This window comes from Microcebus murinus, chromosome 4 (assembly GCF_040939455.1).
Source record: "Microcebus murinus isolate Inina chromosome 4, M.murinus_Inina_mat1.0, whole genome shotgun sequence".
In the NCBI taxonomy this organism is placed as follows: Eukaryota; Metazoa; Chordata; class Mammalia; order Primates; family Cheirogaleidae; genus Microcebus; species Microcebus murinus.
The window spans coordinates 40,120,503-40,142,320 of NC_134107.1; the positions used below are offsets into that span (position 1 = coordinate 40,120,503).

A 21,818-nucleotide genomic window follows, 5' to 3' on the forward strand; every position below is an offset into this window, starting at 1 on the left:
TATTGACTTTTATAAGTGCACTTAGAACAAATGGATAAATCATTTATCTTATTTTTTTAACTGCACAACTTCTATTTTTCTCTGTATTAATAGTGAAGACTCATCTTTGATTCTGTATTTTAAAAGTTTTTAGATAGGCATTGCCTAACATATATAGTTCATATGCTCTGTCTTTTTAAATTTTTCTTTTATTGTCTATTTGCTCAATAATTGCCAACTCATCATGCTTGATGGGGAATGGTATGTAAATAAAAAACTAATAAATAAGGGACTGGACTTGTTGTCTAGTAGTTCATGATTCTATAGTAGCCATCAAAGGAGGTTAACTTGGCCCCTAGTTTGATTTGATTTAAACTCAAGTTTTTATCCAAAAATGATCTTAAGAAATACTGCAACTTACTTTGAAATTTATATTCACATCTTTTACATTTGTTTATCTTTCTATTGTTTATTTTATCTAAAGAATTTATCAGTTGGTTTTTATTAGAAAAGAAGAGAAGATCTATGAATCACCATTTTAGTCTCCTGAAATTGGAGCCATAGCATTTAGAAGTGTTAACTAATTTGAAACACAGAATTACATCTCAAAGATGTGTTTTCTCTGTGAAGCAAATTCCAAACAGCAAAAACAGCAAAGGTGAAGGGAGCAGGTTCTTTAATTTTGTGAATGTCACTTTGCAAGTTAGTCTCTTTTTTGCAATACAAATGGTTAAGAGCTTTTTAAAACTGCTAATGCATTGAGTGCTTTGAAATGGAACCTGCCTATCCTGATACACCTATTTTTTATTCCCCTATCCTACATTTTCTTCTGTATGTAGAAAAGTTTAGCCATCAGAATCTATCATTCTTCTCTCCTCTCTTGTCAAGGACATGCCTCATGTGAGGCTAATGGTGTCATAAAGACAACTGCTACTGCTGTAAAATTTATTTTACTTAATTTTGGTCTTAGTATTCTCATGTGAAGTAGTCGTCCCCTGAAATGAATGGTTTTCAAATGTCAAGTTTTTTATTGGTTAGTAAACAAAAGTTTAGGATTTAAATCAGAAGGCCTGGCTCTGTTGGCCTTGCCAGATCCCCTTAACTATCTAGCAGAGAATATGAGAAAAAGGTATTAAATTCAGATCTAGCAGAAGGCAAATGACGGGGACAGACGCTTGCATTCCAATTGACCTTCTGGTGAAGAGATAAAACTTTTGATCCAACAAGCTGTACTTTTTTGGATTTATTTTCCAACAGTAGGTGGTGAATGTGCACAGAATTGCATTCTTCTTTCACTTGATTATGATGCTGCCCACTAGTGTACGTACTCAGAATGGCTGGGATTGAACTCATGGAAATGAAATTAGGAAAAACAACCAGCTTTAATGATGTTCAAACCTCCAGTCTCAGATTCCTTTGTGTTCTACACACTTGAGCTAAATATTCACATGTTTGGAAAGACATCATTTTGGAATGAAGCAGGAGTTTTAGCACAATAATATGATTATGGACAACTTAGCACACCATGATTTACAAAAATAAAGTGTGTCATCATGTTGTCTAATTAGTTTTGCTTAATTTCTTAAACTACAAAATAGAAATGTATTCTCTGTTCCATGTTTCTCAGAAAGTCTTTCAAGAATCAAAGGTATGGAGATCAAAATACACTTTGAGCTATAGTAATGGAGGATACCATCTTATTAATAAAATAGGTTAATAAAAATATTTTCTATGAATCTTGTGTTATATTAGGAGCAATTTCATAATATCCTGGAGTTTTAAAGTTTGAATGATTTTTTTAGATCATTTGTTATGGCTAATTTTGCCACTGAAGATTTTGGACAGTGTCAGTATGAATATTGTTCAAATTCACCCAGAAAATAAAAATAGAATTTAGTTCTTCAAATACCTAGCCCTGTTTACTCTCTAGAGTATTCCTATGTTATTTATAACAGCCTAAAAATATTATTTCTGTACCATTATATGGTAACTACACCCACCCACACACACTCCCCTTAATGAAAAAAGCAAGATTTTTACACAGGGTGATCCTGTTTCCTCTGCTATTTCTCATTGTCTTCTGCTACATAAGACTTGTCTCTAATCTTCATAGTAATTTTTAAAGTACTTCCTCTTTTTTTCCCTCAGTTATTTGTGTTTTACTTTTTTATTCTCTTGGAAAGAATGGTAATCAGTTAGATATTTACTTTTATACCTATAAATAGCCACAATTATTCACTGACTAGCTATGATCTATAGCATAAAGTGAATAAAGTAATAAATAAAAATAACTTTAGTAATATGTTACAACTATAGAGAGTCTTTATATCTTACAAATTATCTTTATGAATTTTATCATATCTAACTCTAATGACAACTGTGTGAGGTAAAGTTTATTGTTTACTTTCACCAAAAGTAAAGCTTGGAGACTTTGCGACTTAGCGCAGATCTCACACTTAGATAGTGGTAGTGACCAGATCCTAGTGCTTTAGAAACTAAAGTCGGAGCAATTTCTAGAGATCAAAACTGCTGTTTCTTTATTATCTTTGTGTGTTTTCACCTCTCTCCTCTGCAAATGCAATTCTTTTATGTAATTTGGACTTAAATGCTCAAATTAGTCAGTGAAACATAGAAAAATGCAGAATACTAAACTGTATTGAAGTAATATAAATCAAGCAGTAATGATCTTCTCCAAGCAATTTCAATATTAAATATTACATAATTTATATCTTGTTAATCCCAACATGATTTGGTTGCTGTAGACAGCTCTGCGATGTAGTGATTGCAACTTTATTCTATTAACTATGAACAGTTAATGATCCAAACTTCTAACTTTACTGACATAATGGTTCTCCAGAGATCCATTTTCTTCCACAAAGCCTGGCTTTCTTGTCAGACACTGAAACAAATTATTTTGTACTCCCTCTAATGTACCATCATTTTATCTTCTGACTGCAAGCTTTAATTTTTGAAATAGCCAGAATAAATTTGGACTTCAATATGCTAAAGAAAGTTGATTACGAAATATGATCACATGAGTGGTCTTCAAAAAGTTTCATGGAAAATGAATATTATTAAACAAAGGAATGGATTGAAAAAAATTCAAACCAAAATAAACTTTTCCTAACTTTTTATAACAGTTCTGAACAGGATCTAGTTTGAGGCACAAAGAAGGATAAGATATCAGTTTGAAAAGAACCTATCAAAGCAACATGAATTCTGCTAACGTTGAAACAAGAACAAACATCACATTTGTGAAAGCATCAGTGCCTCACAAAATGTTTATAAAGACAATGCTCCTAAAAATCAGCAAGTTTACAAATGAATGACTCATTTTAAGAAGGGACAAGATGAAGATGAAGCCTGCAGTGGCATACAATCCCCATGAATTTGTGAGGAAAAATTGTGACTTGTCTGTGCCCAAATTGAAGAGGACCAGTGATTAGCAATAAATAAATAAATAACCAACACCACAGATATCTCAATTGGTTCAGCTCATGCAATTCTGACTGAAAAATTTAAATTGAACCAATTTTTCACTCAATGGGTGCCAAAACCATTGCATCCAGATCCACTACAGGCAAGAGCAGAGCTTTCAATGAGAATTTTAAATAAGTGGTATCAAGATCTTAAAGGATTTCTTTGAAAAAATTGTAATGGGAGGTAAATCATAGCTATACCATTATGATTCTGAAAACAAAGAAGAAATAAAGTAATGGCTACGAAGAGGTCAAAGTTGTCCTGTCAAAGCAAAAGTGAACCAGTCCTGTGCAAAGGTCATAGCAATTGTCTTGGGATACTCAAGGCATTTTGCTTGTTGACTTTCTGGAGGGCCAAAGGACGGTAATATCTGCTTACCGTTAGAGTGTTTTGAGAAAGTTAGCCAAAGCTTTAGCAGAAAAACTCCCAGGAGAGCTTTACCAGAAAGTCGTTTGCACCACAAGAATGTTCCTGCTAATTCCTCTCCTAAAACGGGGCAATTTTATGAGAGTTATTAATGCAATGGGAAATCATTAAGCATCCACCTTACAGTCCTGCTTTGGCTCTGACTTCTTTTAGTTTCCTAATCTCAAAAAAATCTTGAAAGAGCATTTATTTATCTTTAGTTAATTATCTGCTCTGTATGCATTTGCTCCCACAGTCAATAAAATCTATAGCAAACAGGCTGAGTTTATCTACCTAAGTTCATTGTTTTCCTGGAATGATTATGAAATAAGTTAGCTATTTAGTTTTTTGGGGTTTTTGTGTTTTTTTTGGTTTGACTCCTAAATGCAAATTCACTAGAAGGACTTATCTTTATAAAACTTTTGGCATAGTTAAATCTCCAGGACCTCAGTTCTTTAGGGATTAACTAGGTGGCTAGTATCATTGCTTACAAAATTGTCTTGAGCTTGATGGAGCATATGTTGAGAAATAAAGTTTATATTTTTTATTTTTATCTTTTACTTCAATTTTTACACAAAGTTGTTGAAGTCCCCTTGTATATGTTCTAGGAGTAAGATATCATTAGTATTTCCAAGAATTATATAAATACCAAATTTGAAGCAAACTATAGTCTTTCAAAGTCATTTGTGTTTGTCTTTTAAAACAAATGTACTACCTTAGTGATATTCTCTAATACTCAGAAATATGTTGTTTCTTTGTTATGACATCATTATACCACTATGCTGTAACCTTTTGCAATTGACTTTTAAAATCAATATAGATTGTTTATAAAATGTCACATCATCTACTATTATAGGTTAATTTTGAAATAAACAAAACTGTATATGTGTGTGCTTATATGAGAGAGAGAAAGAGAGAAAGTTAAAGCAAGAGCAAAAGCTAAAATGTGAAGGGAAACCCAGGTTAATCCTAATTGGAATACTTAGCTTGCAACAGAGGTATTTATTAATTCTGATTGGTTAGATTTCACTTGTGGTAAAATCCAGCAGCCATTAAATTGGCACTAACTGATCAACGTTTATGTGCACATATGGAAGTAACATTCATCAGGTGTTGAGCAGGTGAGAGTAAGGAGGGAGGATGGGCAAATTCTTACCCAGTGGGTGTGGTGTGCACAGTCTGGGGGATGGGAACACCTGTAGTTCTGACTCTGGTGGTGCAACAGTAGTATACGCAATCAAAATGTTTGTACCTCAGTAATATTCTGAAATTAAAAAAAAAATAAAAATTCAGTGAGTGATAGATTGCTTAGCAACTGTAGTTTTCTATAATAGCTTTTTGCAATGATGTACTTTTCATGCATATTATACTTGTTACTAACCTCAAGCCTCTTTCCTTTCAGTAAGCCTGCTCCATACACTATGAATGCCTTTGTCTATTCATAGTTATTCCAATTTCAACCATCTACTTTCTTAATTATTTCTAGTTTCTTAATTTCATGTTGCCAACATAAAAAATAATCTAAGACTAATCTCATCAAATCCACAAATAAACCCCCTAAAATAGCTTAGGAACTCTATTGACCAACTCCTCTTAAACAACTGCTGGTAAATCATTACTGATTGTCTTGGTACAATTTGAGAACATGCTATTGAATTGTACTTTTTCTACCACTTATTAAATTTAAGATTCTTAATGCCATCATTATTTCTGGAGATAAACCCTATCACTGGCCTGATGTTCAGTCAAATGCAATGTAACGAGTGTATCTGAAGACAGAAAAAGCTTTCCAAATTTGAGTACTTTGGTTTTTTAAAAGAGACGTAAAAGTGCTTCTGAAAATTTCTGAAAAACTGTGGTTTTTAGCTAGGTTCCATCTTTGAAGCTAGGGGTTCTTTGGTTATTTTGAAGAATTTGCAGACAATCTTTTAGGTTATAATGTGATATAAAGAGTCCTTTAAATTCTCATTCATATTGAAGGTGAGTATAAAAGCAGAATGCATGAGGGAGAATGAATCAAGAGCTTCAGATAGAGAGAGCATATCTGTTCTCTGAAAACCACACTAACGAGCTATGGGAGCCTGGGTATGTCTATCCTGCCTCTGTTGGATGCCCTATCTCTGAACTCTATTTGGAGGCATGACATGAAGGAGTTTCCTAGAGTTAAAGATAAGAGAAATAAGCTGCATTTCCAGCTTCTACAGAGGACATCATAAGCATTTTCCCATATGAATAATGCTATAAATTATATTCAAGAGTGGAAGTAATTAACAGCAATGCAGGAAGTACATATAGAGTAGGATTATTTGAGCTGAGGCAAGCCTTCCCATTATATACATTATCATCATCTCTAAGATAAACATGTTTCCACCAGTGGGTAGAAGCTTCACCCACTGTGGAAAAGCTATTGTGTCAATGGAGGCAATATAAGTTGCTATTATCATCATCCTCTGTCATCCACATCACCATCATCATCATCATCTTCCTGATAAACACTTACTGGGCATGTGCTACATGCCCAGCACTGTTTGAAATACATTACATACATTACTTCATTTGATTGTTACAATATTCCTATGAGGTAAAAACTGTTTTATCTTCCTATTATAGAAGTTGCAACTGAAAGACAAAAATGCAAAATAACATGCGAAAGTTTTCATAATGATTAGTATATTCAGAATTCATCTGACTCATGAGGTTTAGTAACTTTTCCCTCCATGTAGTAGATTTAGAATCAGAAGAAGTAGGTTGACATATGAGATTTGCCATTCATTAGTTTGGGAACTATAGTTAAACAACAGACATAACAAGCCTCAGAATCTTCATCCATAAAATTGAGTAAATAATAATACCTATATCTTGAAGTTGTGATTTTTAAAGAAAAAGATAGTGCAAAATGCTGCACATAATGTCTGAGAATGAAAGTTAACCTTAAAGTACCAAAGTAATGACTTCAGTCCTTTGCATGTGTGTGTGTGTGTGTGTGTGTGTGTGTGTGTGTGTGTGCGTGCCTGCCTGTGTGTGTGCGTGTGTTTGTGCATGTGAATGGGCCGAAAAACAGTGTTAATTAAATTTGATGTTTCCTTAGAGATTAATTTAAGCACTGTGAAAATCTTGTTGACTGATCATCAGTCAAGGAGACTTTTAATTGAAGTGCCTAATTAATTTAGCTAATGGAATAAACAATGCCAGAAGACATAAGAAGTGAGGTGGTGAGGGCTCTAGATATTTGGTGCCCTTAATTTTGTTTCAGAACACCACAACTTTTTTATTTTTCATTTTTTGTCTTACTTCCCATTTTTTATTCTCCCATACTTCTTTCTTTGTCAGAAGGACGAGCATTTTTCCCTTTACACATCTGAAGCCTTTAAGGTAATAAGACTGAAAATATATTCCCTTTTGCAGATTTCCTCACAAGTGTTTGTAGGGATATTATTGTAAGGGGGCTTTGAGGTATCCTCCAGCCTCATACAGCATATTACATGAGCATCATTGACCCTGCGTTAAATTGTATTACTCTGCAATGTTTGCACACTGTCAACTTGACAGAGATTACAAAGTAAATCACATCTGTGAAACTATGTTACCATCAAAAATTGTCTGAAGGGCTCAGTCTCAGCACAAATTCAGGCAAGGGTTACTGAGTCTACTAGATCAGCATGAATGGAGGAGTTGGTATATTTTTAACTTTCCCATTTTCTATTAATTTAATCATTGATTCTGAGGAAGTTAGCACGTAGTTTGCTTTTCTGATCATATTCTCACATATCTGGGAATACTTTGATGCTAATGTGAGGCTGCACAGTGCTCAAAAATATTGTATCACTTTATTAGAAAAGGGTTTTAAAACTTCTAAATTGTTCTAAGGGTATAGGTTGGATGCTCACAAAATGTAGGAGAAATAAAAAGTAAATTGGTTTCTTCAAACTTCTCATCAGAAAATTTCCATTTTCAACTTTGTTTTCTCCTGAAACACCTCCCTTTACCCCTTCCTTAAAGTGATATCCTGTCAGTAGCATTTTTTAAATTAAATCTATTTTGTGGCTATGCTTTACCTTGAAATACTTCCTCTAAAGTCAATTATCTGCTCTATATGCATTTACTCCAGCAATCAATAAGATCTATAGTAAACAGGCTGAGTGGATCTACCTAAGTTCATTGTTTGAGGCTTGATTATGAAGTAAGTTAGTTTAATAGTTAGGTTATTTTTAGTTTGACTCAAATGAAAATTCATTAGAAGGATTTGCCTTTAAAAACTATTTCTCCCAGGAAGTTTATGTGACATAAGAGTATATTGTCCTGCAGAATCAATGTAAAATTCATCAAATTAAAGAGGTACTGGCGAAAGACTTTTTAGAAATAAACTTCTTAATCGTGGTTGATAAGTGATTAAGTTACATCTCTACTTTAGGAATAGGGTTGTATGCCTCCAAAGACCTCATATTCTGTGATTTTCAAACCACCCTGGTACATAACTAAAGACATCTTTTACTCAGAGCTTCCAGTTATGGTGTGTTTACAGATTATAATAGTTACTAGTTATTGGTTTATTATGATGATCCAGAAAGCATATATTATGATCTGAATTATGTCTCTACAAAATTTATGTGTTGAAGCCCTGATCCGCAGTGTCAATATATTTGAACACAGGGCCTTTGTGGAGACAATTAAGGTTAAATGAGGTCATAAGATGGGCCATAATTCGAAAGGACTGGTGTCTGTATAAGCAGGGGGAAAGATACCAGAAGTGCCTACACTCAGGGAAAAGACCATGTAAAGATACAGCCACAAAGTGGCTCTTTGCAAGTCAGGAAGATAGGTTCTATCAGAAATCAACCATTCAGGAACCCTAGTACTGTAAGAAAACAAATTTCTTTGTTTAGGTATTAAATACTGCCTACTGGCTGTTGTTCAGGCCACTTAATCTGTAGTATTTTGTAATCACATCCCTAGCACATTAATACACTATGTCAAGAAGTTTAGATACATTATTTCTTGTGATTGTTACAATGATACTGAAGAAGGTGTAATTACCTCAGTTTTGTGTAAATAAGGCTTAACGATGTTTAGTGTTCCAGGGTCACACAACCAATGGGGAGCAGACCTGGACAATTCTTACACTAACTTCCACCACTTCAGAAGGGGAGACTGGAAAAGCACATCCTTAGATGTTCACTAGTAGGAATTGACCAAGAGGCCTTTAACATTCCCCTCAGCTAGACTGAACTTTAGACAGGCTTCTTCCTGACTACAGCCCCCTGTCCTTTCTCTTTTTAGACCATTTACTTTAGAAAATTTGCAATTGTAAATATTTACTCTGTCCCTTTGAAATGCATATAAATCTTTCCCCAGGCTCTTGCCAGTTTTCTTTTCTTTTCTCTCTTTTTTGTTTGTTTGTTTGTTTGATTTTTGTGGGTTTTTTTTCCTTGAATTACCTGTGAATCACCTCTTTGAAATGTAAACATTGAAAAAGGTAGTGCTCTATCTAGTGATCACAGTGGATGGGTAGGAGCCTAACTTAGATGGGCACCAATTAACAAATACAATGACCTAGTTACACAGCAAAATAGTGACAAACTCAGGAATAACAATGTGCCATCCACATTCCATTGACCATCTCCCCCCAAAGGCATCCAGTACTTTTCACTAGTTCACTCCAGCATGTCACACTTTGTTTCAGCAAAACTGAGATCAGTTTTTCTTCCTTACTGTAAGTCTTGAGTAAAATCTTTCTTGCCTGTTTAACTTTGCCCAGGGAAATTTTTACTATAACAGAATCTAAAGGATCCAGAAACTATATGCCTAAGAAGAAATGTCAGCAAACTAACTTTTTACAAAATATCAAGAGATAGTAACACAATGGAAAAAGCCTGGGATGCAGAAACCCGGAGATTGTATTCAGAGGCTGCCAGAAGTAATTGTTCAAATATTTGGGTCATTGAAAAGTAGAGCAAGAAGCACCTGGTTTCCAAAATATGTGTCTCAGCTTGCATTCTGTTAAGATATGCCCAGAGGCATGAATTCAAGTGCAAATAGCTTGTTTAGGATCTGAAAGAAACACCAGTGGTGAGGAAGTGAGACTAGAAGGAAAGGCAGCCAAGAAAAATTACCTTTTCAACCCACCTACTAGTGGGGTTGAATTAACTGGAGATTAGTTCCTCATAGAAAACTTTTGGAAGCCAGTGTAAAGGACACCACACAAACTGTGAGGAACCTGGAGTATTTGTGCAAGAGCTATTGTTAGATGCTGTTTGAGAGCTGAGGGTGTTAATTCCCAGCCTCTCTTTCCCCCATGTAGTCAGGCAAAGCTATCTTGCCGGAGGGGCATGTAGGGGAACAAGAGAAAATCCTCTGGAAAAGGATGCAGGCGCTGGCCCTGGGAAAAACTTGCAGTAAAATTACAAGGGTAACAGGTTATGAATGGGACACTTACAGGGTCAAATTCATTGTGTTAATATGTTACTTCTAGAAAAGAATCCCATGGTTAAAACATTTTAGATAAAATTTGGATTAATCAAATATAAATTGATTTCTTCATTTCATGACTTCTCAGACATTTTAGGATATGAATGTGAATGTACATTTTATAGATTTAAGATTTATGCTTAAATTTCCAAACTATTTTGGTTAGTACAGCTAATAGGACTAATGTTACTCTTCATATCCTTTGGGATCACTAGTCTAATCCATTTGCTAATGTTATAAATGAGAAAAATTAGGTCTATATTGGTGCTATCTCAAAGTGCAGTGATGTCTTCAGAGAAGATGAGTATCTCTTTGAAGGATCAAGGCAGTGAGAGTCCAGTATGTGTGATAAGAATTTCCGATAATATATGATATTATTGATACCTTCTTAATTCCATTTATTTTCCTAATAGCGTTCACTGTAGTAATTGTGCTTTCTGAAACCAGAGTTTGAACTATCAAAATATAATTCCAGAGCAAATATTAATAGATCCTAGCAACTTTCTCTTTTACGATAAAATTTAACATGATCTTATACATTATATTTTCAAAACAAGCTATATGAAGCACTATGTAATATCCGTACGTTAATATTAGTTAACATATTGACATATTAACTAATACATTGATATTATGTTAGTATCATTATGCAAATTCTACCTCATCTCAAAAGAGAACTTATAACTCTATTTTTTTTATTTATTTATTTTTGTTTATTTTTTAAGGGTTTTTTTTTATTTTGGCATATTATGGGGGTACAGATTTTAAGGTTTCAATAAATGCCCATTTCCCCTCCTCCCTCCCCCCACAAGTCTGAGTCTTCAGCATGACCATCTTACAGATGGTGCACATCTCACTCATTATATATGTATATACCCGCCCCCCTCCCGCCTGCCCAATACCCTATCACTGCAGTACCTATGTGACCACTTAGGTGCTGTTCAGTTAATACCAATTTGCTGGTGAGTATATGTGGTGCTTGTTTTTCCATTCTTGGGAAACTTCACTTAATAGTATGGGTTCAAGCTCTAACCAGGAAAATATAAGATGTGCTATGTCACCATTGTTTCTTAGAGCTGAATAGTACTCCATGGTATACATATACCACATTTTATTAATCCATTCTTGAATTGATGGGCACTTGGGCTGTTTCCACAGCCTTGCAATTATGAATTGTGCTGCTATAAACATTCGAGTGCAGGTATCTTTTTTGTAGAGTGTCATTGGATCTTTTGGGTAGATGCCCAGCAATGGGATTGCTGGATCAAATGGTAGATTCACATGTATTGCTTTAAGGTATCTCCATATTGCTTTCCATAGAGGTTGAACTAATTTGAAGTCCCACCAGCAGTGTAGGAGTATAGAATTTTTTATTTCCATCTTGATTTCATCATTTATGAAGTAATCATTTAGTAGGAGGTTGTTTAATTTCCACGTTTTTGTGTAGAAATGTGAGTTTCTGTTAGGGTTGATTTCTACTTTTATTCCACTGAGATCTGAGAAGGTACATGGTATGATTTCTATTTTTTTTAATTTCTTGAGATTTACTTTGTGTAAATCTCTAGGATATGGTCAATCTTAGAGAATGTCCCGTGAGCTGATGAGAAGAACGTATATTCAGTGGATTTTGGGTAGAATGTCCTGTAGATGTCAGTCAGACCCAGTTGTTCCAGGGTTTTGTTTAAATCCATTATTTCTTTATTAATTTTCTGTTTGAAGGATCTGTCTTGTGCCGTCAGTAGGGTGTTGAAATCTCCGGTGATTATGGAGTTGCTATTAATCCTTTTGCTTAGATCCAATAAGGTTTGCTTTATGAAACTGGGTGCACCTAAGTTGGGTGCATATATATTTAAAATTGTTATCTCTTATTGTTGAAGTGTGCCCTTCACCATTATATAATGATCCTCTTTGTCTTTCACTACTTTTGTTGGTTTAAAAACTAAATTGTCTGAAATTAGAACTGCCACGCCAGCCTTCTTTTGGCTTCCACTTGCCTGGAATACTGATCTCCACCCTTTTACTTTTAGTCTATATGCATCCTTGCAGGTTAGATGTGTTTCCTGAAGACAGCATAGACTTGGCCTGTATTTTCTTATCCATTCAGCCAGCCTATGTCTCTTGAGTGGAGAGTTTAAGCCATTCACATTTATTGAGAGAACTGATAGGTAAGGTAGATTACTGTTCATTCTGTTGGGTTGGATGTTGTTGCTTTGATTTCTCTCTTGAACCATTGTATTATCTGGCCTTTAATCTTTGGGTTTTGGTTGTTTTTATATTCGTGAGTTTTTATTATGGTGTTCCGTGCGTAGCTCTGTTTTGAGTACTTATTGCAGGGCTGGTCTTGTCTTGGTGAATTCTCTGAGACTTTGCTTGTCTGAGAATGTCTATATTTCTCCTTCATATATGAAGCTTAGTTTTGCAGGGAAGAAGATTCTAGGCTGGGCATTGTTTTGTTTCAGAAGAGTGAGAATGGGGCCCCAGTCTCTCCTTGCTTGTAAAGTCTCATTAGAGAAGTCTGATGTTATTCGAATTGGCTTTCCCTTGTATGTCACTTGCCTCTTTCCTCTTACAGCTCTTAGAAGGGCCTCTTTAGTTGATATTTTGGTCAGTCTGATGACTGCATGTCGTGACGTCTTCCTGTTTGCGTTGAATCTCCCAGGGGTCCTCTGAGCTTCTTGAACTTGTATATCAAGATTTTGAGCAAGGCCTGGGAAATTTTCCTCTATTATATCTTCAAATAGCTTGTCCAACCCTTGGGTGTTGTCTTCTTCCTCTTCTGGTAACCCTATGACCCTCACATTAGGTTTCTTCACATAATCCCACATCTCTTGTAGGCTTTGCTCTTTTCTCTTGTTTCTCTGCTCTATCTCTGTGATGGTTTTATTTAGTTGGAGGGTGTTATCTTCAATCTCTGAGATTCTTTCTTCTGTTTGATCTACCCTGTTCTTGAGACTTTCCACTGTATTTTGTAGTTCCCTGAATTGATTCTTCATTTCCAGGAGTTCAGTTAAACTTTTCTTCATTGTGTCCATTTCTTTTTCCAGATCCTGGAGGCTTTTTGTGGTTTCTTTGTGTTGGTTATTGAGTTGTTGTTTCAGCTCGGTGAGTGTTCTTATGATCCACATACGGAATTCCTCTTCTGTCATTTTGGTTGCCTGATTTGGGTTGGTGTCCGTTTCTAGGGGGCTGGTGCTCCTCTTTGGGGGTGTGTTTTCTGTTTGGTTCTTCATATTTCCTGAGTTCCTTCGCTGATTTCTTCCCATGTTGATCAGTTGTTGTTTCTTTCCTTTAGGTTTTTGTTTGAATATTCACATGCCTTGTTTAGTTTCTGAGCCGTTAGGTGGTGTCTGTGGGTGAGATTCGACCACTCCCTGTATAATGAGTCAGTGGGTGCCGTGATAAGGCTGTGCAGGATGCCGTCCCTGTCAGTAGGTGGCACTTGCTTGGAGGAACAGGCTATGCTGTTGTTTTTGTGTCCTGTTATCAGCTCTTGTTCTGGGCGGAGCTGGGTTGGGTAAGCCTGCCCTCAGGCACCACCAATGCCATTAGCAGGGGTCAAAGTTCTGTTCTCTGCTTCCAGGAAAAGCTGTCAGGGCAGGGCTGGAATGGTCCCGCTCAGCCAGAAAGTCTGCGTGTGGGGGTGGGACTATCTGAGACCGGCAGTCTGGATCGGGCCTGGCTTCTTTCCACCCTCCCCAACTCCGCAGCTACTCCTGGGCCTCTGCCCGCAGGCCAGACCACACGTCACCAGGCCTCCCGGGTTGTGAGGCCTGTGGGGAGGTTCCCTGCGCAGAAACGCTGCCTGGGCTGGGCACACGGCCTCCCTTTGGTGGGAGGGTTGCCCTCTAAGACGCTGATCTGCCCCTGGAGGCACACACACCTCCGCAGGCTGTTCACAAATATCCCTTCTGTGCCCCGGGCAATGCTAGACCTGGGTGCAAGGGATCTGGTCTGCAGGTCCGACCTCTGGGTCCCAGAGTTCAAACTGTATCCCCACCAGGGAGGAGTTCCAGTCCCAATTCACCCACAGGGAGCCCAAGCTGTGTCTGTGTCTCTCAGCCTCTGAGTCAGCACTGTTCTCCTGGGAACACCATGCCAGCAGCACCTGGGAGGGCTGGCGGGTAGGGAGCTCACAGTCTGAGTTCCCCTTAGTCAGCTGTAGAGTCCCAATAGGGAAGGGTCCGTTCCCTGGAGGTGCCTCCGGTTGGTGGCTGTATTGTCTCTCTGGGCAGCCGCGGGTAGGGTCGGCGGAGGGGAGAGGAGGCAATATGGTGCCTGCCGCGCGGCTCGGGTCTGTGCCCATGGAGGTGCACAGCGATTTGGGAGTGTGGTGCCGTGTCTGCTACAAGCTCACCGCTAGCTGGCGGCAGCTGTCTCTGGGCTGGTGTCCACAGGTCTCTCCACCCGCTGGGGAGCCCACCAGCAGTCCCAAATGCAGGGGAGGGGAAAGGTGATTTATCCACCTACCCTTCCCGCTGGTCTCCGGGCTGCTCTGGCGGTCTCAGCTTCCAGTTCTGCTCCAAGGCCTCCTCCCGTGGAGTCTCCCGGGGTCTCAGGTACCCCTCCTTCCGGCCCTCATCTGCTGTATGCTCGCCTTCTTGCTTCTTTTTTCTAATTTCTGCTAGAATCTGTCTTTTCTGCAGAGACACTCTTTCTGGCAGTGTTTCTCGTCCGCCATCTTGATCCTCCTCCCGATATAACTCTATTTTTCATCCAGTATCCTTACAAATGGATCAAATACACCATTTTCTTTATGTAAATCAAGTCAGTGAACTGAAGCCATAAACACTTGGCATATGCTGAGTGATAGAAAGAGACAGATTCAGAATTTGTATTCAGTCAAGCTTCACGTTCTGACCTTCTGACCCTAGGCCTGACGTTGCTCCTTATAATCTTCTTGTTATCTAAAAATCCTTCATGCAATGCTTTTGCTCATTTTGGTTGGGGTTATGGTATGGCTAGTGTGCCCCAAACATGAGCTTCTTGCCTTTAATGTAGCTTAAATTATGAAAATGTTGGAATGCAAAGGAATGACTGCAATGAAAGGAAAACTACAATTCCAAGTGCTGTTGGTCAGTATGACAAAATGCGCTTCCTGCCTTATCTTTAAATTAGTTTACTGGGTTTGTTATTAGCACTATTGTATGGTTAGAGAAGCCTGAGTCTAAGATGTTCCCAAGGCTAGAAATCAGCTGTCTTTAAAAAAATTTAGTGAATAATGTCAATCCAAAATATTTAAGTGTAATGAAGCTTCTGGAAAGGAACTCATCCTAAGGGAAATGAAAACCATCTTTGACATGTTTCAACTACTTAAGAACCTTAGTCATCTGCTTAGAGGGGCCATTTTAGAAGGCTGTGTGGGTTTCTCACCAAGAGTCGTTCCCCGTACAGCCCTCTGTGGAATTATGTGTGAACTATTCAGGACATAGGAGAAGGCTTGGTAATAAAAACAATAACAGCAAAAATAGAAATACTTATTTTACCTAAAATTTAATTCAATCCATTGTGGAACAAACAGCACTGCTTTCACATCCCTCAGAAAGAACACATGACCAAAAATAATGGATAAAGATCATTTGGACTCTTCATGATAGGATTTTTTTTTTTGGGGGGGGGACACTTGGGATGTCCACTATACTGACACAGGAGTTACTCTGCAAAAATAAAGCTAAGGTCAGAAAAGATATAAAATTACTATAATCAAATGGTATCTAGGTAATTCCAGAAATATTTTAGAGAGTGATTATGCCAGAAGCTGGGTACCCAATATTCATATTGATGGAAGAGTCATGGAACACAAGTTATTGTAATGATAACCACAATTTAAAAATTAATGTGTATTTAGAGAACTTAGTTTATAAAACACTTTGATTATTTATAATCATCTTCAAGTCAGTTATGCTGTCTTTAGAAGGCAGCTAATGATTATATTGGTACTGTTGACACATCTCTGAGCCCAATTATCTCAAAATTATTTTTGCATGTGGTGGAAATAAATTTAAAATAAATATTCAGTGTATATCCACTAGAAGGTCACTAAAATATTACCTTGTGTTATAATGTTTCTGATGGGATATTTAATCTACTTGATTTTTAATGTTGGCAAATATAATACTCACAATAATCATACCTATTGTATGGTATTATCTCTAACTTGATAAAATTGAGGCCATTAAAATGTGTTTCTTTTTTAAGAATACCACGTTACAAATGGCAGAATGAAAACTCAAACTCAGGTTCAGACTCTCAATTTCAATATTCAGATCTCCCCTACAGGTGATAAAACTTACAATGTAAAATTCATACTTTATAAAGCTTGGATAATCTGAAGTTCTTCTTTAGAATTACTGCATAATGGGAATTTCAGGAATTAGTGTGCTTGGTCCATGCATTGGCTTGAAATTTAATGGTATTTAACACTTGAGTTAGTTTTCACCACTGCAAGTGTTCAGTAGAAAGGTAAAGATCCTCATTTGTCAACTGAGGATTGTTGAAGAGACATATTAAGAAAACAGGGAGAAAATACAACCTCAAAATTGTCATATAATATATTTTTTAGCTTGGGATGATATGAACATGATAAGCTAGACATAATGCCATGGAATAAACTACAGTGTCTTCCTTTTTTGTTTAGCATTTTTGGAAACACCTTTTACTTTTTAACAGCTTATTGAGGTATAATTTATACACAAAAATTACACATATTGAATTTGATGAGTTTGGACTTATGTAAACACCTGTGATACCATCACTGCAATCAAGGAAATAGACATATCCAACACCTCCCGGTTTCCTTGTGTCCCATTGTGGGTTTTTTGTTTGCTTGTGCGTTTTGTGTGTGTGTGGTTAAAACACTTAATATGAGACCTACCCTCAACAAATTTTGAGGTACAAAATGTCTGATTATTAACCATAGGCACCATATTGTATAGCATATCTCCAGAACTCATTCACCTGGCATAATTGAAATTTTGTAGGCATTGAGCAACAACTCTTCATCCCCCTCACCCCCCTCCATCCCAGCTCCTGGTAACCACTATTGCATTTTCTGCTTCTATGAGTTTAATTATTTTGCATCTCATATAATTGAAATAATGCATTATTTATTCTTTTATGACTTGCTTATTTCATTAGCAACTTAGCAAAGTATAGTATCCTTAAGGTGTCTGGTTTGCAGATGGTTGTTTTCTAGCAGGTATCTGGCAGAGAGAGAGAGAGAGAGAGAGAGAGAGAGAGAGAGAGAGAGAGAGAGAGAGAGAGAGAGGTGAGTGGTGTATTAAGGCACTAATCCCCTTCATGACCACTCATGACCTATTTACTTCCCAAAGGCCTCATATCCTAATACTATCACATTGGGGGTTCAAATTCCAACATATGAATTTGGGGGAATGGGCACAAATATTCAGATCATAACATTCTTCCCATCACACCATAACCATGAGGTACCTGAAATAGTCAAACTCAGCAAATCAGAGAGTGAAATGTTGGTTGCCAGGGGCTGAGGGGAGGGAAAAATGGTGAGTTGCAAATCAACAGGTATAAAATTTCAGTTATGGAAGATGAATAAATTCTAAAAATCTGCTATACAACACTATACTTACACTTAACAATACTGTGGTGTACATTTAAAAGAATTAAGAGAGTAGATCTTATGTTGTGTTTTTAACACAACGAAAAAATAGGACAAGGGGGCTTAGAATGGACTCCGCTAATCATCTCACCATCCTGAATCCCAGTCTTCAACACAGTCACTTTCAACTCATTTATTAATAGCTCTGTTTATCTTGCTATTTGCTGCCATTATTTCTAAATAATATGCATGCTACCATTACTGATTTTTTAAAATTTAGACGTTATGCATTGATTTCATAGTGTATTGAATGAGGATTTAGCTTTCTTATATACCCTTCCTCATAAACATCTTAAACCCCTTGAACTTTTTTCGCTCTACTTTTCAATATAATAGTTTTATGATTTTTTGGACAAATCATTATTTAATGTTTCCATTACGATAGCCTTGTAAATATTATTTACAGCAGAGCTACAGAGAAGACTCTGATTTTCTTATTTTTAACCTTTGAATTACATGCTTATTTATTGCTTTTCTTTTGATTTTTTTTTTCAAATTTCTTTTGGTTTTGATGTACCTATATCTAATGCATCTCAAAGTGTCAGAACTACTTGTAACAAGCTTTTGGACTTCACTTTACCATTGCATAGAACTACTTGTAACAAGCTTTTGGACTTCACTTTACCATTTATAGAGCATTTTATGCATCTTATCACATTTGTGGCTCACGATGAACACATTCATTATGCTGAGCAGATACATTTTGTAGATAAGGAAACTACAGCATAGATGGATGAAAGTAAATTGTCCAAGGTCTGTAACTAGCAAGATACAGAAGTGGTTTTGAGGCCAAATCCTTTGTCCTTTTCACTGTGACAAAGCAGATTATCAGCATAGTATTCTCCCTCTTCTGGTAGATTTTCTCATTTGCTACATGTGTCAGCACTGACCTCTAAGGCATCTTATCATTTTTGCTCAATACATTGGAGAATTCATGTTGTGCGCTAAATAATTCTCTGTGTATGATTCCGCTGGCAGCATGAGAGAATCAGTGAATAGGCCTACTTTGATTCTTGAGCATATACCTTAACACCCTGGAAATTGCAAAGGACAACTTGATTGGAATGGGGTGTCAGACTGTAATGACTCTTACTGTGTAAAATGCCTTCTCTAGGAATAGAAGGATTATTCATGAAGAACATGAGCTTTAGTGACTTTATGCTATCCTGTCAAATATTCAGAGAGCTGATTACAATTGGACTAGAATGAATAAAAGTAATTAAAGAAGCTACTGATATCTATCCAAGTCATTTTCTCCTTTAGAATTTGCATACATTAGCTTAGCAGGGAAGGCAAATTTTTGCCTCTGTCAATGAGAAAAACAGGTGTGCTGGAATTGGCTGGTTCAGCTCTGAGTAGTCCTGCTCTCCCCACAGCATGAATGGGTTCCTGAGATGTGCTTCTTCACATCTATTTAGATCTTGTTCATCCTTCAAGAGCCAGTGCTTGTTCCTAATCCACTTTATAGATTTAGCTAACCACAAGCAATACAGGCTAGGAGACCTAATAGATTAAACCATATTAAACTACTCATAGTCAACTTTTTAAACCTTAGACCCAGCAATATCATATGTTTCAAATAAATATACTTTTTCTGAACTCAAAATCCATTATCCTTTTTAAATTTGGGGGGTTAAAGGATCTGAGAATGTTTTGGAAAGACATGAAATAACCATCCTCTAATCTCTAAATTTAGCATATGAATAAAACTATCTATACATGTGTCTACATATGTACACATACATATTTGTGTGTCAATATATACATATATTTGAAAATACACATACTTAAGTCTGTGAAGTATTATAAATTAGTGAAAATGGGAAGAAAATCTGCATTTGTGTACTAAGACCCATATAAGGGCTCTAAACATATTCTTATATTTCAACCCCACAGCCCTGAGTGTTGGGCATCATTACATCTATTATAGAGAAAAAATGGGCTCAGAAAATCCAAATAACTTAATCAAATGATTGCAAATAATAAACAGTTGATGCATGTCTTAGCTCTAAATCTACCTCCCAAAAAATCTGTTTTTATCACATCTGACTAATACATATCTTATACTTCTTAAAATCATTTTCACATATAAACTTAATAGTGACTCAGATAATTTACCACGTATCTATTTCACGGGGCAGATAATTTATCACATACCTATTTGTATTCATCAGAAAAATTTTTTTTGTATAAATAACAGGACAAAACAATGCAATCCCCTATGCCTGCCATCAACAGGAAATCTGTGATTTTAGTTTTGCTATACAAACTGTGAAACACCAGTCAGAGTTCTGTTTATTTTATGAAAGTGTGAACACTGCAATATCTGGCAAAAATAAAACTAAATACAAAATATAATTTTTATCTTGAGGCAAGATGCTCAATAATTATTTCAGATTATGTTACTACCATCATAATGTTTCTGCCTGGGTATATGGCTGTCTACGTGCATGGGAGGGGGAATGTTTGTACTATAGGAGAGTAAGATCTTGGCTTTCCACATATAAGATCTTTCTGGCTGTCACCTGCTCAAAGAAATTAATAGATTTTTTTTATTCCATCTTTAATCTTTTTCACCTTTAAAAATTGTTGCTGTCCTTTTTAAATCCACGTAGGAGAAAATGCAGATGCAAGAATTTTAGACCTGCAAACAACCTAAGAACTCAATCACTTTGCCCATTATAGGTGATGATGAACTATAGTTTAGAGACTCAAGGGTCCTTTTTGCAAATCCCAGTAACTATCTTGGGGCTTCTTGATTATGCTAATGCTAGTAATTACTGTTACTGTAGCAGTGGATGCGGGAACTTGGGAGTTATGAAGGGCTTTCAATGCTCCCAGGACACTAATGCTAAATGCCCTGCTACTCAAATTTAATTGATTTGATTCTAAATATGGCTGTGACAACAAACAATGAAAATAATAACAGCTACGATGTATTTGCTCCCCCTTGTATAATGTATGTGCATTATAACATTCATTCTTACCACAATCGTACCATTATAATCCCCACTTTATAAATAAGAAAACTGAGACTGAGAGTGGTTATCTGCTCAAGGTCACAAGAAGTTACCAGTAACAGAGCCAGGATTTCTAGCTATCTGTTGATTGCAGTGACTTGTTCATTAATCACTGTATGATCCTGACCTTTTGAAGTATGTGGGCAAATCAAAAACCTACAGGTAAAAATTTCCATCATGACAGTTTATTTAAATACATGCAAACTAGAAAAAAAAGAGCAACTTAAATCCAAAGTGAGCAATAAGAAGAAAAAAAAATAAGAATTGGAGAAGAAATTGAAAATATAAGCCAATAGAGAAAATCAACACAACCAAAAATTGATTAATTGAAAAGAACCAATTATAAAAGTCAAGCTGTAAAATCAATAAGTCTCTTGCCAGGCTAATTAAGAAAAACACAGAGTGAGCACAAATTACTAATATCAGAGAAAAAGTAGAGGAATAACTACATATTCATGGATATTAAAGTGACAGAGAAATCCTATAAATACCCATTCATGATGAAAACTTTCAGTAAACTAGGAAAAGAGGGGAACTTTCTCAACTTGATAAAGAATATTTAATAGAAACTTACATTTAACATCATACTTAATGGTGACAAACTAGAAGTCCTCCTACTAAGGCCAACAAAAAGGCAATGATGTCTCTTCTCACCACTCCTTTTCAACATAATGTTGGATGTCCTAGCTATTTCACTAAGACAAGAATAGGAAATAAAAGATATTCTCAATAGTAAAATGAAGATGACAGAGTGTAGAATCAGGACAGAGTGTCTTAGTCCAGTTTTGTTGTTATAAAGGAATACCTGAAGCTGAATGATGTATAAAGGAAAAAAAAAA

The 21,818-nt window shown here is 36.3% G+C and overlaps 1 long non-coding RNA gene across 2 annotated transcripts in view; it reads right to left on the reverse strand.

The window, feature by feature from the left end:
• LOC105854899 (uncharacterized) overlaps positions 1-21,818 on the reverse strand; it is a 68,292-nt gene that overhangs the window by 6,068 nt on the left and 40,406 nt on the right. Inside the window, exon 3 of one of the 2 annotated variants that reach the window (XR_012918835.1) lies at positions 4,869-5,128. The exons of the other annotated variant lie outside the window; for it this stretch is intronic. This is a non-coding gene — a long non-coding RNA (uncharacterized LOC105854899). Of the gene's footprint in view, positions 1-4,868; positions 5,129-21,818 lie in introns of those variants that run through there. 2 annotated transcript variants of the gene reach the window in all.